At 36.4% G+C, this 24,239-nt stretch overlaps 1 protein-coding gene across 6 annotated transcripts in view; it reads right to left on the bottom strand.

The window, feature by feature from the left end:
• Positions 1–20,792, bottom strand: part of LOC133708794 (calcium-transporting ATPase 8, plasma membrane-type-like) — a 37,111-nt gene extending 16,319 nt beyond the window's left edge. For 2 of the 6 annotated variants that reach the window (XM_062134324.1, XM_062134325.1), the window contains exons 1-3: positions 20,501–20,791; positions 2,101–2,215; positions 596–766 (exon numbers count right to left, since the gene is read on the bottom strand). The gene's annotated coding sequence lies outside the window, so the exon portion shown is untranslated. Of the gene's footprint in view, positions 1–595; positions 767–2,100; positions 2,216–2,423; positions 2,449–17,663; positions 17,799–20,500 lie in introns of those variants that run through there. The other 4 variants (XM_062134318.1, XM_062134320.1, XM_062134319.1 and 1 more) reach the window with 4 other exon arrangements.
• Positions 20,793–24,239: the final 3,447 nt, after the last annotated feature.

Below are 24,239 nucleotides of genomic sequence, written 5' to 3'. Positions count from 1 at the left end.
CTCTGCATGTGTAGAGAAATGCTAGTATCTTTTATTATCTAAGAATTATATGGCCTAGGGTCGTAGGAAGGATACCAGAGTCCAGAGATGCCTAACTTCCAACTGCAACAAGATCATATATATCAGAGCTGGCCAACGAATATTGATCCTAAGTGACTGGCCAACGACCACACTGTCTATTATAACCAGTACGTACGGAGATGCTCTTTGCCGACAAAGTTTCCATCGTATTTAATTTGTCGAAAAAACACGGTTGACTAACAACGGTTTCTTTGTTGTCACCTATTGTTTCTGACGGACTTCGCGCCTAGCTCTCGTGCAAATGCAAATTAAGATTATTATGGAAGTGCTTGTACGTTTTGATAAGTTGATCGATAAATTTTGGATAAGTACGGAAGAACATAATTGGAGCAGAATGATCGATATAACAGTTTGGACAGTAGCATATAATAATATGGAGAACAATGAACAGCTACAGCCGGAAGAAACTAATGAAAGGCCAGATAATAAGAAAGGATGGCATGATTGGAAAGAAGTCTAGAAAGGAAATAGGAATGAATAAATGCTGTGTAAAGTTCAGTGAATTCATACGTACCAGGAAATTGAGCAGAAATTAATGGATCGAGAACAGCCGCGTTGTTTCTCTTCAATTGATCCGTAGCTGTATAATATCTCCAGAAAATGACGCTGATCGAGAACTATGGCCAAGAAGATTGAGATCTATGTCCAACTTATAAGCGTCTGATCGAATTCTTCCTTGTTTTAACTGAGATTCACAATTTAAATGATGCAGCAAAGCTTTAGCAAGCGCGTAGTGTTTTAAATGTTTTTGAAGAAACATGCGTGTCTATATATAAGCTTCCTTTTTTTCATCAAACATCCTATTTTACCCCTATACTGGGCCACTGCTCATTTTTTTCATACACAAAAGAACAAATAACACTAAGGATGAACACAGTCAATCAACCTATTAGAGTCCTTGCAATTAATAACCTGATATTTTATTTTTACTCCTAATCTCAGTCCAATTACACGTCGTCAATGACTTCCTACAGAATTGCAAATTCCGTTCAAAGACATATTCAAGCCAAATATTAATGGGGACTGACTCATCTAACCGATTATACCAAACAAACTATCAAAGAATCAACAAACTCAACTCTATGATAGACCAATAATTAAGCTGGCCCTCCTCCAAATGCAGGGCTACTACCCTTGCAAAACACTGAGAAACGATTTTCAGCCAGCAGACTCTAGACTCTGCAATTGAAGATCAAATCAAGAATTAACCTTGAAAGTAACTTATAATAGTGGTTCCATGTTTGTCCCACGTCAAAAGATTAACTAGACTGGTATATTTGCCTTTTAACTAAAATTCGCCATCTCTGTATTCTTTGGCTAATATTGTCCCAATGGTGGGTTATTAGACTTGTAGTGCTAACGATAATAACTATCTGTCTAGACTTCTAATGAGATGAAAGAATTTGGTAAATGGAGGAGGCCGGAACAGAAAGTTCAAATGGAAGTAAACAAACTACTTTGTCATTGAACGTGGTTTCTAGCTCACATTTGTCATTTATTTACGCGCTTCAAATTTTTTTTTTTTTTATTGTACAATAGTCACCCTTTTGGCTGGCAATCTTTGGCATGTTTCACTCTTAATGATACAAAGTAGTAGAGATCTCGTAATCTTGTAACAGCTATGACATGAAATCCAAACCCTCCTGGCCCAATTGAAAGGAAAAAAGCATACTATAGTCCCGGGTAATAAGGTGGATTTCCTGGAAATATGAATGCATTCCATGGTTGTGTATCTCACGCAAAGAATCAATGAGTCAAAATGAAAGAATATATGCCCGGCAACCCTAAAAAAATTTCAAAGAAAAAAAGACTTTTGGGTTTTCAAGCTTGACTTAATTTGATCGACCACTCCCTAATTCGCGGTTACATCCAAATTAAGCTATAAGAGATATGACTCCCCATAAAGCCATAAGGTTATTCTTGCTTCAATTTATTTTAATTGATGAAGAAAATAACAGATATGTAATACATTTTAAGAAATGAACGAATGCATGCATGCTGTAAAATTTAAATACGTACCAAAGCAAACCTTAACAGCAGAATCTTCTTCCTCTATTTTCTGGTTAGCTACTTGGCAGAACCTTCAGATAGAACAATGTAGACTAATCTTCAAAACAGATGACAGTATCTATCTCTGCAGATCAGACCAAGAAGATTGATGAAGTCTTATGAGATCATGACTGCACGTATATATATCCATACTAATTTGAAATTGACAAAAACAATAACGTAATCTAGCTGGCATATGTGTGTGTGTGTGTGTGTGTGTGTATTCTTCTTGATCATTTAGAGTTGCAAGTTAGCCACTGTACGTACATATATAATAAGGAATTAGTACTCACTTTCAAAACGAAGAAAATTCATGCGCATGGGGACAACTAATTACTTACAGAGCAGCACAATTTATAAATCTAGTCGATCTCCAGTCGAATATTTCCTTTTTTGATAAAGGCAGGCAAAGATATATACAGTAATATTCCATTATTCGGCCATTCTCAATGTAAAGCGATAATCAAAGAACAGTTCCAAAGAATAACTTGCCTTATTTTATATTTGATTAAGAATCATATTAGAGATTTATATCAAGGGCTGCTTAATTTTGCGAAGGTTCAAGGAATGTAAAGCATAATTAAGATGTCATCAAAAAAAGCATAATTAAGATCCGAAACGTAAGCTAGCTGCGTGCATGCTATTTGTGGCAATAAAGCCTGGAGTAGTCATGTACGAGATTCCCAACGCGGTTGCCGCCATCCTTCTTTTGGCTTTTCGTTTAAACTACGAATATAACTATATATACTGATCAATCACATTGATATGTAACCGTGTAATGTGTAAGATAGCTTTAGCTTTGGCGTTTTCTTGCGATTTGGTTTTGGTATCACATGTTGGTGAATCATTGATTCGTATATATTATTATCATATTAAGGGTGGTTAAACCTATCCTCCAAACGGGACATTCATATCATATAGACCGTCTTCTTAGAACGCAAAGGTTTCTGTATTAGTTAATTCTGATTAGTTTAATTAGGCAGTGATGATAAAGTTGTAAGGATTTATGATATAAATAATAGAAAGGGAGAAAACCTCTTATAGATTAAGATATAATAAAAGCTTCAGTATGAAAAACAATCAAGAGAAGGCGATATAATAAAAGCTTCAGTATGAAAAACAATTCAGAGAAGGCCTTGAGTTTGGCCAAATGGTGAGGGAGGTTGAAAGTTATGTTATGAACATTCGATTTCCCTCTAATTTAATAAAAAAAAATAGATTTAAATAAATAGAGTCGATAAGTTTTAGCTCAGGCTTCTGTGATGATATGCACTAATTATGCATTTAATTCTGGTGGGGTGATGATGAGAATAAAAAGAAGATTCATTGGTATATATTCTTGCATATATGTGAAGTTGTGAACATCTTTGTATCCCAAAAAGTGAAGGTGGTATGGGGTTTAAAGATTTACACCTCCTGAATTTAGCTATGTTAGCAAAGCAGGGTTGGAGATTCTTACACAAGACGGGTTCATTAATTGCTAGACTCTATAATTAAGACCTTATATTTCCCGGATTGTTCTTTCTGGGAGGCTAAATTGGGTGTTCAACCATCCTTTTCTTGGAGAAGCATTTTGGGAGCTCAAGGGGTTATTGAAACTGGTAGTCGATGGCTAGTTGGTAATGGAGAGAATATTGATGATGGTTTTGAAAGGTTATGGAAACTATATGGAAGACTAAAGGTCTAAAGTGCCTAGAAAGGTGGCTATTAGTGTATGGAGGGGCTGCCCTAAACATTCTTCCTACAAGGGAGTGGCTGCTCACTAAAGGATATGAAGGTGAGACATCTTGCTTATCGTGTGATTCAAATATCCAGTTGCTCAGGATTTATTGGAGTATGCTTCTTTGCAGTTAACTTTTCCTTTATCTCTTCTGTTTATTTTCAAGGAGTGGTTATTAGAGTGTGCTTCTACACTCTCCATTGAATATTTTGAAATATTCATGATATTTCTCTAGGCTCTCTAGAAGAATCGAAATGCTAAGCTTTGGGAGGATAGACCTAGATTGCCGATAGATATCTATATTGCTATTGCTACTCTTGGTTGATTTGCATAATATAAAATCAGTACATAATACGTCCTCTACTAGAGTCCCTTATGTTATCCCTAAGTGGCCGGTCAGCCCCGGAAGGAGATTTTGTGAAATGTAATGTTGATGGGAGCTTTCTTCCTGTTCCAAAGGTTAGTGGTTTGCAAAGTGTGTTGCGCGACAATGCAGATTATTTTAGAGCAGTGTTTGCCAGGTCTGTGCAGCTGGTCAATTTTGCTCTTCATGCCGAGCTGCTGGCACTCTATGCTAGCCTGCACTTTGCAATTGGATTACAGTACCACAAAGTTGTGTTCGAAAGCAACTACTTACAGCTTGTGCAGGCAGTTAACTCTATTGAAGAGGATTGCTCTCTACTAGGTTTTATGATTGAGGAAGTGATGAGGCTTTTATTGTCCCAAAATACTGAGTTTAAAGTTTGTCACATAAGCAGGAAAGCTAACAGTTTGGCTCACGCTTTAGCTCATAATGTAACTAGTATAGCGACTGACCATTCTTGGTTCATATATGCTCCCAACTTCATTTGGGATGCTCTTACGAGCCATATGTCTCGCTAATTCAATGAAATTCATAATTTAAAAAAAAAAAAATTATTATCATATTAAAAAAACATATAATTGAAAACAAAAAACAAAAATGAGAATCAATTTGGCTACAAAGAGAACTTGACGTATGACAATATAAACCGTGAATGTCAATATATTTAGCTAGAAAAGATAAAAGGAAAGGCTAGCTTGAGACAGAATGAAGAACTATTCGAAGATTGCTTTCTTGAGAAAATATTCTTAATTATATTTTATTTAGGACTTAGTTGTCAGAAAGCACCAGTCATACTTTGTATTGTTAGTTCAAATATTCCATATTGGACAATTCTTAGGTTCACCCCTAGGGTGAACTAGCATATTCACCCTCATTGTCGATTAACATATTTGTACTTAATAAATTTATAATCCAACCATTCATATTGTATAACGTAATACAAAGATTAGCTCTGTAAAAAATCAATCAAATTGAAGACTTTTAGTTATTTATTTCTATGAAATACATGGACGGTTCATCATAATGGTAGTAAGTGTTGTTAGAACCATCCATTTGTTTGGTTCAATTAGATAATTAAACGATTTCCGATTCGATTGATTTTTTATAGAGATGATCTTTAAATGCTAATTTAAGATATGGACCGTTGGATTATAAATTTATTAAGTAAAAGTATGTTAATCAACAATGGGGGTGAATATGCTAGTTCACCTAGGGGTGAACCTAAGAATTGTTCTTCCATATTTCAATAAACAATAGATTTTCTTCACTTTACTAACTTTTTTGTGTGTGCTTATCTTATGTTTGTTGCCGTCCAAAATGTCATTTACGATTTGATAGATATTTCATTCCTTAACTCAAGGTCGATTATTGTGATGCCCCGGAAATTTGTATTTATTTTCCGAGTATTTTCCGGAATTTAATTAGTGGTTATTGGACGATTTCGTGGCTCGTGGATGGGGCGGAAGTGTTTCGGGCGAATAATTATTCAAGAAGCATCATTTTAGGGGGTGGCGCGAGGGTTGACTTTTTATTCGTTGGGTATCTTCGAAAACTTCCTTCACGAAAATTGTAGAGCGCGTCGATACGAGTTCGTGGACATGTCGAACGCGAGAATCGGAGTTCTTATAAAGAAGTAATGGCCGTCGGAAAAAGTTTCCATTTTGGTATATATGGGATTTTTCCGAAAAATTATCAGAAAAATCAGAGTTTCCATTTTGGGAAACTTTTCTCTCTCTTCGGTCCCGACCCCGGTTTCGCCCTCTCCCCTTCGCCGGCTTCGTTCTCCCTCCTCCGGCCACCATAGGACGTGATTCAAAGTGGGTTCTCTTCGCCTCAATCCCCTCTTGAGGTCTGTGGAAGAATTGGAGCATGAAACGAGCTGTGGAGGGCGGTGCAAGGCCGAGAAGTTTGGCGGCGGAGCTGCGTCGGACCCAGATGTGAACTTCCGATTCCGGCCACCTTTGCCGGTGATTCTTGAGGGCTTTTGAAGCCCATAGGACGTTGATGCTTCTCCCAAAGAGGCTTGGGATGATTTCACTTGTGGAGGATGAATCGAAGCTTTGAAATTCTAGGGTTCATCGAATTTCAGATATTGCGAGGTAAATTTCGGCCAAACGGCTATGATTTAGACTTTGTGTTAGTTATGAAAGTTTAAATTGGAGTTGAGATGAAGAACTTTGGTGTTGGGAGTTCTATCAAATTCTGACTTTAGGCCGGCGGCGGCGCCGCCACTGTGGTGGTGTTTTCCGGTGGTTTCCGGCCACCTCAGGGATAGTTTCTGTTCCTGAGTTCGATCAACTCGTCGATACGAGCATTTCGATATATTGTTTGAAATTTTTGGAGATCATATGAGTATGTTAGGGTTTTTACGGTTTCAGACCGTTCGTTGATTCAATCCTTGAGGATCCGACTATCCGATCAACTTGTGGTTTTGGCATATCGATCGTAGAAGTATTCCGAAGACATTGGGTGGTCTCGGATGTGGTTTTGCCTCGATTGGCGTCACTTTGAGGATTTTAGTTCAAAACAGGGGTTTCAGACTTAAATCGTTTGTGGATTGTTGCTAAGTTGAAACCGTATGTGATTAGGTACTTGACGAGGTATCCTTGGACGGTTGTTTTGTGGTGTGTCTGCCTTGTTCTGTATTGAAGACGCAGCGGGAGTTTCGAGGTGAGTAATCTCACGAGGTTCATTTACGAACAGAGTTGCCATTATTGTTTTGGCGTTATTTATTTAACTGCAAACTATAGTTTGTATTAGTAGGCATTCCTGAGCGAATGACTACGTATATATATATTTACGTGAAATATATATATTCTTGTGGATGATGTGTGATGAATAATATGCATGATGGTGTTCATATTATTGTTGAATGTGACTTTTCAGGAAACAATATTGTGGAAAAGATGTTTTCTATTGTTTGAAAAGTAGTGAGTTTGATGTTACATTTTGGAGTCATGCGTGACTCATTTTAAATGTATTGGTCCTTGTACCAAGAGCCACAGATGATGAGCAGAGATGGGGAAAGCCGAAACTAGATGTTTGAAACGTTTTTAAGTCGCAGATGGTGACCTTGATGTTTGATTTATGACGAGACGGGGTCTGAAATCATATGTCACAGATGGTGACAGGTCGCAGATGGTGACCAAGGCAGGAAATAGGTAATCACGTCCTTAACAGGACGAGTGGTTACGATTTCAGTAGAGCTCTACTCTGTCTGCCATTATAGCTTATGGGGGTAACGATTGAGGTTGCTGGAGACTCGTAAGTATGTAGTTAAAGGAGAGTTCCGAAAGTATTCTTCTTTTATTGTCTAGATGAGACTTGAATTGCTTCTTGATGGTTAAGTTAGAAAATAGAACATTGTCACAGCGGTGACTTATGTTGTCCTTTCGGTGGAAAGGATATGGAATGTTAGAAGGAATCATGGTTGCATGGTTTCCTTAAGCTGATTTGTGTGAGCTGTTGATTGATGTGTTGCCATGGTACATCATGGGGGGTAGCGGAGAGCTATCTGATGCTCATGAGTACGTGTTTTAAAAGAGAGTTTCGGGGATTCTTTCTTTTAAATGTCCGGGGAAGACTTGTGTATTGTATGTTTTGTCCAGGTTGGACCGATATGTTTTGTTGTGAGTTGCTTTCTATGGTATGATTGATAGAATTCAAGGTGTGAGTTGTTTTCTATGTTTCGTTTTAAAAGAAACCAAGGGGTAAGTTGCTTTCTTTTATTTCGATTTGAATGGGAATTAAAGTGTGAGTTGTTCTCCATTATTTCGTGTTTTTAAGGATCAAAGCGTGATTTGGTTTCTTGATTGAAACGTGCGGGGTTCATTCCGTGATTTTGGTGTGAGTTGTTTTGAGTTACTCATACGGGCTTGCAAAAACTTACCGGGTTTGTTGTGTGGCAACCCGGTGCACCATTCAAACGGTGTAGGGGTTAATCCTGCAGGTTAGGATAATCGTAGCTGAAGCTGAGGTAGCTGGTTGGCAGCAGAACGGGTAGGAAGCAAATTTTGTTGGCTTTGTCATTGTGTGACTTCCGCTATGTAGTAAACTCTGATGAGTACTTACGTTTTATTTTGTTGTTGACAATTTAATTCGTAAGCTTGTGTTGTATATAACTCTGTGGGGTGAGTGTATATATATTGACATAGTGGGTTCAGGGCATCAATATGTATTTAGTTTAAAGTGAAAAAGTTTCCAGGTATTTTGTGTTGATGGCTGAATGATCGCGCATATATAAGTATGAGATTATATATCGATTTTTATTGTGTTAAAAATCAAGGGCGTGACAATTATTGAATGATAAAATATTAGTATATATTGCATTGAAACTATAACTCAAAATATTGCGCTCAACGAATCTGACAAATCCAATGTGCTCTGCTAGGGTTTCTTCACTTTCTCCTCTCTTTTCTCATTTAGAGGTCAGTCTTTTGCCTTGTACCTCCGATGGACATCAAAAGGAGTATATACTTCTTTTCTAGGCATCGTTTGCCTAGTTTCCAAGAATAACTTTCATGTGTAGATATTCTCGAGTCTTCTATTTGTTATTTCTCAATAGGTGGCCGACCTAGGATAACATTCTTCTACTGCTATTTGTACACTTAGGACAGTACATTATCCTCATTTTTGTTCTGGGTTGTAATCTCTAATAAAAAATATAGCTCAGTGAGCAAAAGTCATTGTCATAATGAATCCCGCGATGTATTGGTGATGAGTATAAAACGCAGTTTGAGTAGTAAAGTCTTGCAGTATGAATGCATAAGCAGGTAAATAGTACATGTGTTGAGCGATCAATGGCGTAATACCCTAGTTTCATCTAGTTTGGATTGCTTGTTAGTGGTGAAGGATGATGTTTCTTCATCTCATTCTAGTCCCCTTGCCTATAAATACCGGGATTAGGATGTCAGTTTGGCACCATCTATTTTCTGCTTAGATTTGGATTTTGTTGTGTCATCCTTCCCAATCGTTTGGGTCTTTGAATTAGTTTTTCCACCTCTTTGGTATCGCCTTGGTTCTAGTTGTGCTTCTCTTAGGAAGGTGTGGTTCTATTATGGTCATCCGATTAGAAGACTTTTGTGTTCTTTCCGGGTAGTTGAAAGCTCATTGGTAGTTTTGGCAAGACCTTTTCTCGTGTTTAGCGAGACACTCTATGTGTTGTTTGTCGATATGTGGGTGACCTAGGACAACCTTATCTAATGCTTATTGTAAACCTATGGCAATGATTTCATCTAGCTTTGATTGCTGGTTAGTGGTGAAAGATGATATATTTCGTCTTCTCTTTGGTTCTCTGGTCTTTAAATGTTGGCCTGGGATGTCTATTTGGCACCATTTATTTTTTGGGTCTTTGGATTGGTCTTTCCATCCTTTAAGCATTGCCTCATTTTTTTTGTTGTGCTTCTCTTAAGACGGTGTGGTTCCATTGTGATTATCCAATTACGGGACATTTGTGTTTCTTTCGAGCATGAGAAAACTCATTGGTAGTGTTTTGCAAGGTACTGAATGTCTTGTTTTCTAATAGGTAGGCAACATAGAATAGTCTTTTCTAGTGCCTGTTGTACACTTAATGTAGTGGTTTCATCTAGTTTGGATTGTTGGTAAGTGGTTAATGATGAATTTCTTCTTTTCTTTTGGATTCTCTGGCCTATAAATATCGAGCTTGGGACGCCAATTTGACGACTTCTTTTTTATTCCCCTCCCAACTCCTCCCGCCCTAAACTCCCTCATACCTGATGTTAGTTAGATTTGAACTAATGACCTTAACGATGTTAGATCATCTGACCAATAACCCATGACTCACCTCAGTTTTGTGCCATCTTTTTTCTGCTTATGTTAAGTTTTCTAACCTCATCCTTCCCTATTGTTTAGATCTTTGGGTTGATTTTTCCATTGTTGAGTCACAATTTGCTTTGCAATTGTGCCCCAAAACCTTGAAGTTTAACTTGTTTTTCATTATGTTTCACTTATATTTATTTTATTTCCTTTATTTTCTTTCTAGGAAACCATGCACGGAGAAGAAAATGACCATTTGAGACTTAAAATGTGAAGAATTGGACCAAGGAGAAGAAGTCATGGAATTTGGGCGAAAAACGCAAATTGGATTTTCCGACGATATTTCCCGGCGAGCCGCCACTCATGAGGACCATTTGTCCAGCCAAGGAAGACCATAGTTGTGAGAATCTCTCACCATTTGAAATTCAAACATCTCCCTACACCTTGTCCTTTTGTCACCTTACAAATTTTGGACCATTTGGGGGACAAGGGTGTAAGGACATCTCTTGTAAATCTTGGGACCAAAGGGACATAGCTGATCAAAAGAGGACATAGCTAATCAAAAGAGGCCAAGGACCTTATCTTCATCATTCTTGACTCTAATGATCATACCAAGACATCTACTTCTCTCTCTACAATACCACACCACCATTTTCACCTCTATAACCACCATTTCCACCACCAAACTCATCTTCCCACCAATTTCATAACCCTCTATCACCACAAATCATTACTAGCTACTCTTATTTTCATCATTCTTACATCATCAAAAGCTTGAAGGAAGGAGAAGGAGATATCCACCACATCATGATCTTGGAGACTCATCTCCATCAGCACTTTTAGCATCACCAATAGTCACTTTTTACTCTCTAACTCTTTATTCTTGATGTATCTTAGAATCAATGGCTAAAATATCGAGTTTCGAGGAAATATCGATGGTCCCGAATACGGAAATTTCGATGGAAATATCGAGGATATATCGATTTCGATAAATAATCAAGAAAATTGATTTAAACTTTTGGATATATTTGTTTTATCAATTGTCTACTACATATGAAAAGAAGACTTTGAATAAACATTGTTATATAGTGATTTGTAATAATTTAAGATGAAACGGTAAATGCTGAATCGCTGACAACTCTGAAATTTTTTTAAAACATCTAATTTTTTTTTGATGGCCGGAAACCCAATGAGAAACTAGACCATCACGCCTTATATACATTTTAGAGTGAAGAAGTAGTAGGAGACAGAAGTGAAGAAAAAAACTTGTAGTTTCCTTTGGTGCAAGGAATTAATGAAATTTTGAACTATTTATATGATTAAAATTTAAAATGTTGGTGTAATTTTTTTTTAAAACATTTAGTAAAATTTATTCAATATGTAATTGATTATTCAAAGTTAGTTATTGATTTTGATTGGACATACTTAAGTTTCAGATTCGTAGCCAAAATGAAATAAATATTACAATGTTGCAACTCTAACACACGCGTGTGTGTAGCACAGTTGGCTGAGGCATTCAAGTAGCAACTTTGTGACCGAGGTTTGAAACTTTGTGACTTTGTGGTTTTTTGATTGAATTTTAGGAACTAAAAAAGGGACATGCAAAAAGGCAGTTATAGAGTTATAGTTGGAATTTTCGGGAAACATCTCAGATTTCACCAAAATATCGGGAAAATCTCGATATTTCCCGAAATTTCGGGAAATTCCGCAAATTTCGCCCAAAACTTAGCTGGTATCTCAAGATAATTTCGGACCCTCCAAAAAAAGAAATTTTCGGCGATATTTCGCCGATATTTTCGATTTTTTGGTCCTTGCTTAGAATGTTAAAGTTTGTCTATCTAGTTATGAGTGAGTAGCGAATTTGTTGGGGCTGGAGTTGAAAGTCCTATCCAATCTTGTTTGATATTGATGTATACTATGTTTGATGCAATTTTCCATTACCACCTTCACATGCTGAATAAAAAAGTGAATGCATATATTTGAATTTGACTAGTTTAGGTATAATGAATTTGTCATCTCATGATTAGTGTTTTGAGATTAGTCATCTCTGGACATTAAGAGCATGAAAGTACACCATGTGTGCATGTGAGGGTAGTGAGTTAAAATCACCTAGATCGAGCTAGGATTGGTTTTCTTGCTTGGTTATCTAAAATCTAATATTTATGCATCTAGGAATAATGAATTGAGACTTATCCAGTAATAGGATTTGTTCTTAGGTAGTTAATTCTAGACTTACATGGTTGGAATTGATAAAATCAAAAGAGTTTAGGCCTTAGTAGTCTCACCTGATTGCTAAGAGGGTAATTGGGTATTTGGAATTGCATTACTTGTGGTTTGAACATCAATGCATGCAAGGGAGGCTATGCATGGGGGACAACCTATACTCTAACTTCCATCCATTTGATAACAACTTGTTTAGCTTCATTTACTTTACTTGCTCTAGTTGTTTCAATTTGAATCAAAACTATTCACAACATCAAATCAAATCACTACACACCATCTTGCATATACTCACTATGACTTGGGTTCAGTTGTAAGCCTTTGTTTATAATTGTATATTTGCATATTCTTTTTAGTTTTCGTCTAGGTCTTCCCTAGATATAGTGGGATTTACCAATCCCTTGGGTACGATATCCTTTACTCTAAACCCCCTACACTATAACTTGTACCTTTTGCACTTGAGGGTGGCTTTCATGCTAACATCCATCCCTCTAGTATTGCTTATTAGTTCTGGTGGTACTTTTCTTAAGACAGTTAGGGGACCTTTGTGTTTGTTTTCGAGCGAGGCAAAACTTATTAGCATTGTTTGGCGAGGCCTTCAGGGTTTTGGTATGGTCGAGGTTTCAGTGTTTTTTCTTATGGGTTTCACTAATGTCGACTCCTTTTTTAACAAGGTCATGGCGACAGTTCTAATGTTGCCGTCAATGGTCTAGGACTCTAGGTAGCTATGAGTTTCAAGTTAATGACTTGTGGTGATAGGGTTGTAGGCTCCATAAATCAACTGTCTTCTTTCGCTAGCTGCTGGTGGTTTCAATGTTCCCCTTTTTCACTAATGTCGACTCCTTTTTTAATAAGGTCATGACTACAGTTCTACTATTGCCATCTATGGTCTAGGTACCTGTGAGTTTCAAGCTAATGGTTTTGCAGTGGTAGGGTTGTAGTCTCCATAAATGAACTATCTTCTTCTGCCCATGACAGTAGGAGACACTACCTAAGTAACGTCAATGCTATGTCTATCGTATTTCTAGTTGGGCCACTCAGGTATTGACTCCAGAAATGAACTGTCGTGTTCCGCTCAAGAAAAGAATTATTTGGTTTAGATAGAATGAAAATTGGTTCAATCACATTATTAATTTTAAGCAAAGTTACTACTGTATATAGTCATTTTTGTTTTTAAATCCCATTTAATTTTTATTGTCAGACAGTAAATTATCTAACAAAAACTTCCCATTGTGAAATGTCATTTACTATTAGACATAAATTGTCAAACAAACACTTTGGTCTGCCTGTCTGTAACCAATGCCTGGATGACTAAATAGAAAAAGAATCAGTAGCTAAAACCTAGTCATATAACTAAAGAGCGAGCCTAAAAGGCCCACAACTCCCGGACCAAAAGTTTAGGATAAAAAAGGAATTGCCACCAAGAGCCTTGAATGATATTTTGGGGGTACCCAAACCCAGCTCAAGGGGAATATAAGGCCTAAGAATAATGGTACACCCCGTACCTAAATTTACTAGTTTACTAGTCATTTAGAAAGTAAACGACAATTATATTTACTTTTTTACCTTCGTTTCGATATTTTGAGGGTTTATTCTGTTCACTTTTTTAGGCAACTTCCGTATGGAAAGTTGTAGAGCACGTTAAACCAAGACCATGATCATGCTGCACGCAAGAATCAGAGTTCGTATGAAGAAGTTACGATCTGAAAAGCCAAAGTTACTATTTTGAGAACTTCCTATAAATAGCGAGTGTGAAGGAAAACTTTACATCTTGGGAAGTTTCCGTTTTTAGCTAAAAAACCCTAATTTCCCTTTCTCTCCAGCGCGACCCGGATTAGCAACCTGACCCGAATACAAACCCGGCGGGTTTTGCGGCCATCCGGCCACCCCAAATTGCCGGACCGGTCCCATTTGGAGCGCCTCCTCACTCCGGCCATGTTTCCTGCGTTGGTTTCCTCCTATCACCGTCAATGGAAGCAAATCGAAGTAAAAACACCACGACAGACCCGTATTGCTAACCCAGTTTGATATCTGGATTCCGGCCACCTCCTGCAACGCCACCACCTTGGTTTTGAAGCTCTTATCTCGTTGGTCATCCCTATAACCACCAATTAGCTTGAATTGAATAGAGTACATTAACAGAATCGAAGGCTTGAATATATCGGGTGTCAAGAACTTTCGGGCTGTTTTCCGACTAATCCACTTCGAGTTAGGCTTAGGTATGAAAAATCTTTCGCTTGTTGAGATGAATTGATTGGTGTATGGGAAGTGTTCCTTTTGTTTATAGGTTTGATGTTTTGGGTAGTTCACTTATAGGGGAAGTTCTGCTAAGGAGCAACACTTCCTTTTGTCTTGAGTAGACTTATACTCCTATCGTTGTGACGTTGTCATCTCTTCTGTGAGATTGATACGCTTTTCTCCCCCTCAATAGATCTTTGGATTTGTGTGTGCCCCACTCCTACTTTGACAGCTTGAAATTTCGGGGACATCGAAATTTTTATAAGGTGGGGAGGTTGTTACACCTGGTACCTAATTTACCTGTTTACTGGTCATTTAGATGGTAAATGATAATTATCTTTACTTTTTTACCTTCGTTTCGGTACTTTTAGGGGCGCTAAAAGTTTACTTTTTATTCTGTTCACTTTTTAAGGAAATTTTATTCTAAAAAGTTGTAGGGCATGTTAAACCGAGTCTGTGAACACATGGCATGCAAGAATCAAAGTTTGTATGAAGAAATTACGGTCTGAAAAGCCAAAGTTACTATTTTGAAAACTTCCTATAAATAGCAAGTGTAAAGGGAAACTTTCCATTTCGAGAAGTTTCCATTTTCAGTCAAAAAAACATAATTTCCCTTTCTCTCTAGTGCAACCCGGATTAGCCACTCGACCTGTATTGCTGACCTGACCCAGATTTAAACTTAAAGTTTTTTAATATTTGAGAGCTATTTCAGTAAAAATAATTCTATTTTGAATGACAAGCACTCTTTTCTTAATAATAGTATAGATAAAATAAAATAACGAATTAAAAAAGAAATTCAAAGGATAATATGCAGCAAACAAAGAGAAGTACGCGAGGCGGCTTCTTCACATTCTCAAAAGCGGTTCAATTCAGTTTCAATTTCAATCCATCACAATTTGTAGAAAAACCAAATGGTAGAGAAGAAAACTTACTCTGCCATTGATTTCAATTTTTGACCACCTAATGAAAAGATCTTAACCATAGGGACTTTTTCTTCTTGCTGAGTGTTGCAGTGCTTATGGTTTTCTTTTTCCTTTTACTTTTTTGGATGAGTTAGATTGCTGTGTCGAGTAATTGGACAACATAAATGCAAAATTAGGTGTGTCTAATTTTTTATGTAGTTCTTACTTTTTGTTGGTGAATTATGTAGATATGTTTGTATTATTGTTCCTAAGATAAAAGTATATATTTTGTTTATCTCTGTTGGCTGTACTTCCATTGTCATCTCTTATTGGGTCTTTGTAGGATTTTTGAGACTGCTATTTGTTAATTAGTGATGTATTCATCTGCATTCATATGTTTTTCATCTAAGAGGTTATAATTTGAAGTTCAACATTCTATTGACTGAGGTCTTATATATATATATATATATATATAGAATCATTCTCAGGTGCGGATATCCGCACCTAAGAAAAAAGGTGCGGATTTCCATTTTTTCCCCACTTTCCGATCACATTTTCACATCTTAGCCGTTCAGTTTTTAGGTCCTAATGTATAGATCATCTCTACAAAATTTCAGCCAAATCGGTGATCGTTAAGGCATCCAAAACTGCAATTTACACGAACGGACCGAATCTGCCGAACCGGAACCGTTCGTGTACATTGTTGTAAATTGCAGTTTTGGATGCCTTAACGATCACCAATTTGGCTGAAATTTTGCAGAGGTGATCTATACATTAGGACCTAAAAACTGAACGGTTAAGATGTGAAAATATGATCGGAAAGTGGGTCAAAACTGGAAATCCGCACCAATGAAAAACTGCGGACGTCCGCAGTGGAGAAGGCCTGATATAGAATATATATATATATATATATCTTAATTTTCTGTTTCAGAAACCTTTCTTTTCGATGTTTTTATTGAGCACAAACCAAAGACAATAAGTTGTTGACTAAGTTGATGATAGAAATCTATTGTCTGTGGATATGTTTAATATTGTAATCAACCAATTCAATAAAGTAGAATTCTAGGATTTAGTTCCACCACGTTATCTAGAGAATATGGAAATTGTTATATATTGATATTAAAACGGAGAATTAGTACGTATCTTCTGAAGAAAATTCCACTACATGCTTCAGTTTATTAGAAATGAAGTAGATCATGCAAAGAATTACCTTTCACTATCTATGTTTGTGAGGTAGCAGATTTTTGAAGAAAGAAAATATATTTAGTACTTAATAGCAAAACAATTCGCACACTGCAGGAAGGCTAGAGATTTATATATTAATTAATATCGACATAAGAACATCTTTAGTAATGTTAGCCATTTTTTAGTCAAAAATTAGCTAAATAGTCATTTTGACTAGCCACTTGTAAAATATGTCTGTATAAGTTCTCTCTATTTTAGCTAGTTTTAACTTTATATTATCTATTGAACGAAATTTTTTTTTTTTTAAATGTATTTATAAATAAATTACATAGAATGACTTAAAATGGATTTTTTAAATTAAAAAAATAATAGATCCACTTAGGAGATCTATTTAGGAGCGAGATAATTAAAAATTAAAATGAAGAACCACTTAGGAGATCTATTGCATCTGCTGAAATTGATAAATTATTAAACATGCTCTCCAAAATAGCTAAGAAGCTAATATTGAGTGTCATTTTGGCTGCACTTTTACGTATGCATCAGTTCTCTCTATTTTAACTACTTTTGAATTTATATTATTTTTTGAATGAAGAAAAATAGTTTTTTACGTATGCATCAGTTCTCTCTATTTTAACTACTTTTGAATTTACATTATTTTTTGAATGAAGAAAAATAGTTTATTAAATTACATAAATAACTTAAAAGAAACATTTTAAATTAAAAAAATAATAGAGAACTTCATGTAGCTCTCTCTATATTTAAGAGCGAGATAGCTAAAAGTAATTGAGAGTCACTTAAGAGGCTGGTGCAGTTGTTAAAATGAGAAAAAAAAGAAGAAAAAAAACTAAACTAAACAAAACATACTCTTTGATATTGACTTTGGTAACACAGGAACTGAGGAAAGCCTAATCCTTTTGGTTTGAGGAAATGAACAAAAGCCAATGGGAGGGCTAATAAGCCAAGAGCACGCAAGGTGTTCCCCGAAAGCCTTAGGTTTCACTCTTAGTGCTACCATTCTATTTGTCAGAAATGTGATATCCTAAAATAAATTACTTTCAACATCCTTAAGATATCAAAAAACCCGCGGAGACATGATTTTGTGAAAAATAAGACTCAAAGAAACCCTAACCTTAGAGTCGTGCAGCAGGGAGGGGAGGAGAGAGAGTAAGTCCAAACGTCTCTTCCATCATATATGACCAAACTTTGTTACTGTTCATGTCGATACTCGAAGAGGATTTATTTGTAGCTATCCTTGAACCACAAGATCCCATTCAAAATTGGTGTAACTGTGCAATACATTCTTGGTTTTAACCTCAAAAAACTCACGAATAAAAAGTTTTGTATCTACATCCTAATTTATCTATGCAAATGTATATGTCGATATGTGCATGTTAGCTTGTTTATAGACTGTATAATATACTGATGTTGAAACATGATTTCATGATATGGTTAATCAAATCAAGTTTTGCAGGTCCTGAGTTCGAGTCACCATGGGGTAGGAGTGAAATTCTTTGATGTTCTTTTAAAGAAAAAAAAGAAGAATAGTTTTGCTAATAAACAATAAATAATGTTTACCACCATGTTTCGCTCACTAAATCCCAACAACTCGCTCCTTTTGATTCCATAATGGATTCTTCTTGCCCCTGCTTAAACTTTGCTCCTGTAGTCAATTTTGGCTCTCGGATCCAACTAGCTAGTCGGATAACGGCAATGTCAGACATTTCTTTTGACCTACATTAACATCAGCAGGCACCTGTGAAATACTTCGAATTTCATTGAATACATTTGTGACACCATGTTTTACGGTCTCTCACTCAATCCACCAAAGGGAAACTTAACTTGTATGTCAAGCACGTACTAGAATTTTACATCATGAACTTGGGATATTCCAATTGATCGATCTTTTGTAAACGAACAATATTGATCATTATTACCCTGGCCAACAAGTGCATACTAATTACTTAATCCTTCATCAAGGTCTACTGCCTTGAGACCAAGCAGTCTTTATCATAAACAATTCAATATTTCCATCTCGAGGTCATAGTCCAATCCAATATATTACTGTATGCACACTTGTCTTCCAATAGATATATCATGTGTGATCTGTACTATAGAATTGATTCAATGATTCATGAGAAGTCTCTTCATTTCCCACCAAGATCTAACTCGACTTTACCATGATCGATGTTGTTCAGTCATCATCTCTAGTCTGATCTGAACATGTAGCTGCAGAACCTTTAAATCTCAGAGCAACCTTCTTCCAATATCTGAAAGAAATGTTGTACTTCTGAGATCCAATCAAGAAATCTTTATTGTTTCATACCCGTACGTTTTTTTTTTTTAAACCAGCCTAATTGGGAGGCTTAGCCCCACGCTCGTTATTTATATTTAAATGCAAATTATGCATCGGGGGGGGGGGGGGGGGGGGGGGGACATTAAAGCAGAACCCCGTGCTACATTAGAAACATTACAAAGATCCTCAATGAATCTAGGATTGTTGCTGTCGTCTTCATAATGACAGCGCCATAACATTCATAGCATCGGTTAAAGTTAATTTCTTTGCGGCCCTTAACCTGGTATATTCTCATACTCATAGTTACGTACACCATTACTAGTTAAAATTGCACTCATTCATTTCTCATCCATGCCCTATATAAGGCAACCGAATGAAGAAACTACACGCCACATTTAGCCAGGTCGACCAATTATAAAGCCAACCAAACCAGCACATATATGTACATCAAAAAGAGGTTAGATGACCCAAAAATGCAATTATAAGAACATTTAAAAGTCTTGAAGGAATGCGGAATAAAAAATAAACATAAAAGGGCCAAGAAAGAAAAATCTTTCATAAAAAGAGACTTCAAACATCGAACATGATGCAGATACACCAAGTTGTGGTCTAGTGGTTGGGATATGTGCTCCGTCCACAAGGTTTTAGGTTCAAAACCTCATAGATCAAAATTATTGGCAAACTTGCCAATTTTCGATTTCTGGTTTGTACTAGAGGCTAGGACCGAAGACTAGATTGGATTAAATGGAGAATTCTACAAATGGTCACTCAACTATTACTCTGTCAATTATTTTAGTCACTTTGCTAACTTCTCTGTTAAAATCTCAGTTAAATATACGATATTCTTATAAAAATACATTTTTAGAGGGTAATTTTATCAAAATCTTACTTCTCCCTATCATTCCAATTCAGACTTCTTAATTTTTCAAGATTAGTTAGACAAAATATACTTGATATTGGGGTAAAAAAGTTTTTTTTTTAACGGAAAAAATTAATAGAGTTACTAAGGTGAATAACAGAGTTAAAGTTGAGTGACCAAAGTGATATATTTAAAAAGTGAGTGACTAAAGTGTCGAACAAGTAAAAGTTGAGTGACTATTTGTGATATTCTCCCTAGATTAAATAGTTTGATAAGGAATGCTGAGTTGTGAAATTTTTATTGGTTGTGATTTATCCATTTATATATATTCTAAAAAAGGGGAGTTTTCTGCCATGTATGGGAAAATTTTAAGTAAAACTTGAGATCTCTACCAACATTTGGTCTATTAGACTAACTGCTAATCGACAATCTTCAAAGAGTTTGAAGAAAAAAATAGCCAGGGAAAGATGCAAAGTAGAGGTCTCCACTTTGTTCTCGATCCGTATATATTCTTTCTAGCCAAGATTTTCAGTCAGTCGCATTTCCATTCGCAATGCTACTATGTAAAGGTTCAGAAAAGTCAATACGACGCACCTTAGTTTCAAAAGAAAAGCATCAGTTCGTTGACTATAGACAAAGTTAGAATCCATCTATCCCATTGCTAGCGTATATCATTTTATTCGTTTCTCATTTACAGCACTCACTAAAGGCAGAGAAAGCAAGCATATATATGTACCGTGGAAAGAACAAACCGACCATGAAAGCAAGCTAAATATACTAATTAGGTACGGTATTGCAAAAGTTAAATTCTTACCTTATCAAGAAACCAACTGGCAACTGAGGACGTTGCCGAGAAAGCCTTTTGGAAGTTGGAAGCAAAAGTTGACTGGATGCTGACTTGAAAGATCAAATATCTTGGCCACCAGGAAATGCAGAGAAGTGAATCAAACTGATTTATGTACTTGGATAGCTAGAAAGCTTAATTTTGATACCGTATATTAAAGAAGGAATTGGAACAGACAGAAAGCGATGGCAAGCATAAGTATCTCCCTCGAATATTATTGGCTCAGATCCTCGTCCTCAGCTGGGTTTGCATTTTTTCTGTCGACAATTTGATCAAACATATCTCCAAATATATACGCCGGCCTCCACGCGCTTTCAGTGGTAAAGTTCATAGCAACTTCCTCATGTCATTATTATTGGTTGGATACTTGGATGGACCTAGGTCCTTTCGGAATAACGAAGTTGCTAGGAAATTGCACCCCAACCGGCCAACCCCACCCCCTCACCCCCTGTTTTACTTTGGGATATAGGCAGACCAAAACCCCACCTGTGCCTGTAGCTAATCCTTGTACTTGGATTGTCTCCGTGTCTTGTTATTTTTGTGTTCAAATTAATTAGTATTTAAAATTTGGAGTATGTTATTAATTAATTAATTATTAATTGCTAATTTTGACAGTAAACAAACCTAGCAGGTATTAGTGTTAAACCGCAATATATTAGTATATATAGTAATGCTACTTAAACCACCATTTTGGATACCACCTGCATTCTATCTTATGTGACAGCTGATGTAGTAGAAAACTCAGTCTATCACACCATTTCATTAAATGATGTGGTTGTAGCACATTAACTGCTACATAAGGTGACATGCAGGTGCTACTAAAAAAATTGGTTTACTTTTTTTTTTTTTTTTTTTGAGAAAAAAATTGGTTTACTTGACATTATTCTAATACATTTCATGTTATAATTAAATATTATTATTTGACATGTTTCATAAATATTATGATTTTTGAACATTTTTAAAGCATAAATTCCTTATTACTTAATTACATCAATTTTCTACTTTTATGGTATAAGAAAAGTTGACTTTTATAAGCTTGCTGGTGTACGATGATCAATAGTTAGTTAATATCACTGATGTCAAATGAATATAATGTCTGTAAAACAAGACATTACAAATTTGATAAACTCGTCTTTCAAAAAAAAAAAAAAAATTTGATGAACAGCACATTTTAGTGCTTTAAGTAAATATGTTTCCTACTTTCCTAACTACCTGTCCACTAACCAATTCACCACCGGTCTATCCTGTAGTTAGGGTTGAATTTTTTATTTTTTATATATTTTAGTCCGGGCACTTGATAGATAGTTATAGATTGGTGAAAACAACCAAGGGTTGAAGTTCTAGTTGGTTTTGGGTTCCCAATTGAGCAAGTAGACAAGTAGCCGCGTATGACAAGTATATGAACGGAGCAAATCGACGACAGTGTCTCTATACTCCCAAGGAGAAAACAATTGGCAAAAATAAAGATGAGTTGGAGAAAAAGAAAGTTTCCGTCTAGCTCTTTGTTTTAAACCAACGGATACTCTACAGACTTACAGCACACAAACTTAAAAATCAAGAAAGAAACAAAAAAGATGGTTCAATTGGTAATAACATTAAAAAAAAAAAAAGACGAACCCTAGCCAAGGCAAACAGAAACCCTCAAAAACACATCATCTTTTTTGGACATATACTTGGAAGTCTTGGGATGAATATCTGGCCAATAGTACTGGATAGTCACCATACTTTTTTTGTTATTTTTCTTTTGACTAAATACTTGTTACTTCTCGTACTTTTTTCTTAAAAACAGTTTAGTCCAAATTTTTAAAATTAAACAGTTTAGTCCTTATTCTCTCTAATTCTCACACAGCAGATCCTAAAATGACTATTATACTCTCACTTTCTTTATTTATTTATTATTTTTCTCTCTTTTTTATTTTTAAATTCTCTCTCTCTCTCTCTCTCTCTCTCTCTCAAATCTCGAAATACAAAGGGTTTAGTTTTCATCCAAATCAAGATCAAGAACTAGAGAGCATTACATACACAAACTCAATACAAAAATCCAAAGCGGAGAACCAAAAACCCATCAATCATTGTCCGAATTTTCTCATACCCAGTAAGCGAAAATGAGTGTTCTTGAATACCTAGATGCCATTAACGTCCCAGAGCTTTAGGTCTGGAACAGCGCCGCGTCACCTTCGACGACAATGAAGGCTCTGAATTCTCCAGCGTCGCCGTTAAACCCTCCTGGCATGGTCTTTCGAATCCGATTGCAGCAAAGAGAATCTGAGCCCCGTTCCAAAAACCTCTCTTTTCACGGTGTCTACAAAGCCGTTTAAACCACTGAACAGAAATTCGCGGTGGCTATCTGTGGCGCTGAAGAAGATGGGGTTTGAGGTTGAAGAAGAGAAAGGTCGAGACATGGGGAAGATCGATTCAAAGATTGAGGAAATCGAGAAGGAGATAAGCCGAATAGCCGATTGAATTTGAGGCTGGAATTGCGGAAACTAGAGAAGGCCCAGAAGGTGGTGGAGAAGCGTGGCAGAGTTGTGGCGGCAAATTTCATGGAGCCTTCATAGCAGAGTGTGAAGAATTCCGATGGGTTGAGAAAGATTGAGGAGTCTTTGAATTTGAGCGCTAGGCCGAAGGTTAATCGATAAGGTATGAGTTTGGGTTCGTCGGAGATTATCGCCGCTGCCGGGTTCCGGTGACCAAGCAAGCTTGAGGTAACCCCTGTTCAGAAAATACAGGATCGCCCGAAATCTTGCTTCTTGAAACTTCAGAACATTGATGAATTGAGGGTTACTAAAGACCCTGGCAAAAGCTCGAGTCTTAGCCTGAAATCGAGGAAGACCGCGTCGAGAGAGAGAGAGAGAGAGAGAGAGAGAGAGAACCAGAAAAAAAAACAAAAAGAGAGAAAAATTAAAAAAAGAGAAAGAAAAAAAAAAAGGAAGTGAGGGGTATAATAGTCATTTTAGGACTTGTTGTGTGAAAATTAGAGAGAATAAGGACTAAACTGTTTAATTTTAAAAATTTGGATTAAACTGTTTTTAAGGGTTTTATGAGAAGTAACGAGTATTTAGCCATTTTTTTTTTAGAAGAAAAATGCATTGCATTGATAAGCAATTTAGATAGTTACATCAGTTTTAAGTACCCGGGATAGCCATTGTGGCTCGTCCTCAATCCAAACACGAAAAGCAGGAAACAAAAGCACGTTCCTAGCTAACAAATGCGCTGCCTAATTACATTTTCATGGGCAATAAGTACAAATAACTGAAGTGAAGAGATGAAACAATGATTTCACCTCCTCTATTAACACACCCTACTTAAAAGCTGACTCTGATACGTAGTACTAATATTTGGCAAAGCGCCCGGCCAGTCAGTGGCCGGCTTTATGACAAAAAAATTTCTTTGCGTTCTCCTTGCGCCCAATTATGTCTTAGTTTTCATTATTCAGTTCACAATGCGCCAACCTATACCTAGCTATATGAAATACTAAGTGGCCCTTGAGGTGTATGTTTACTCTTGGAGTCTTGCACTCTTGCTGATAGTGTGAAGAGTAATACGTGCATGGGATCCAGTATATTCGGAATCAGAATCGCATGTAAAGACAGAAGGCGTGATCTCGAGAGTTTTTGTATGAAAATTGGGTATAAGTTTGATGTAGGACAATACGACGTTCGCTTTAATTAGCCAAATAAATATATACATTAAGAAGCAGCATTGAATT

Source organism: Rosa rugosa, chromosome 5, assembly GCF_958449725.1.
Source record: "Rosa rugosa chromosome 5, drRosRugo1.1, whole genome shotgun sequence".
NCBI lineage: Eukaryota > Viridiplantae > Streptophyta > Magnoliopsida > Rosales > Rosaceae > Rosa > Rosa rugosa.
Note: the sequence above shows the minus strand (reverse complement) of the source record. Positions and strands in the feature narration are given on the sequence as shown.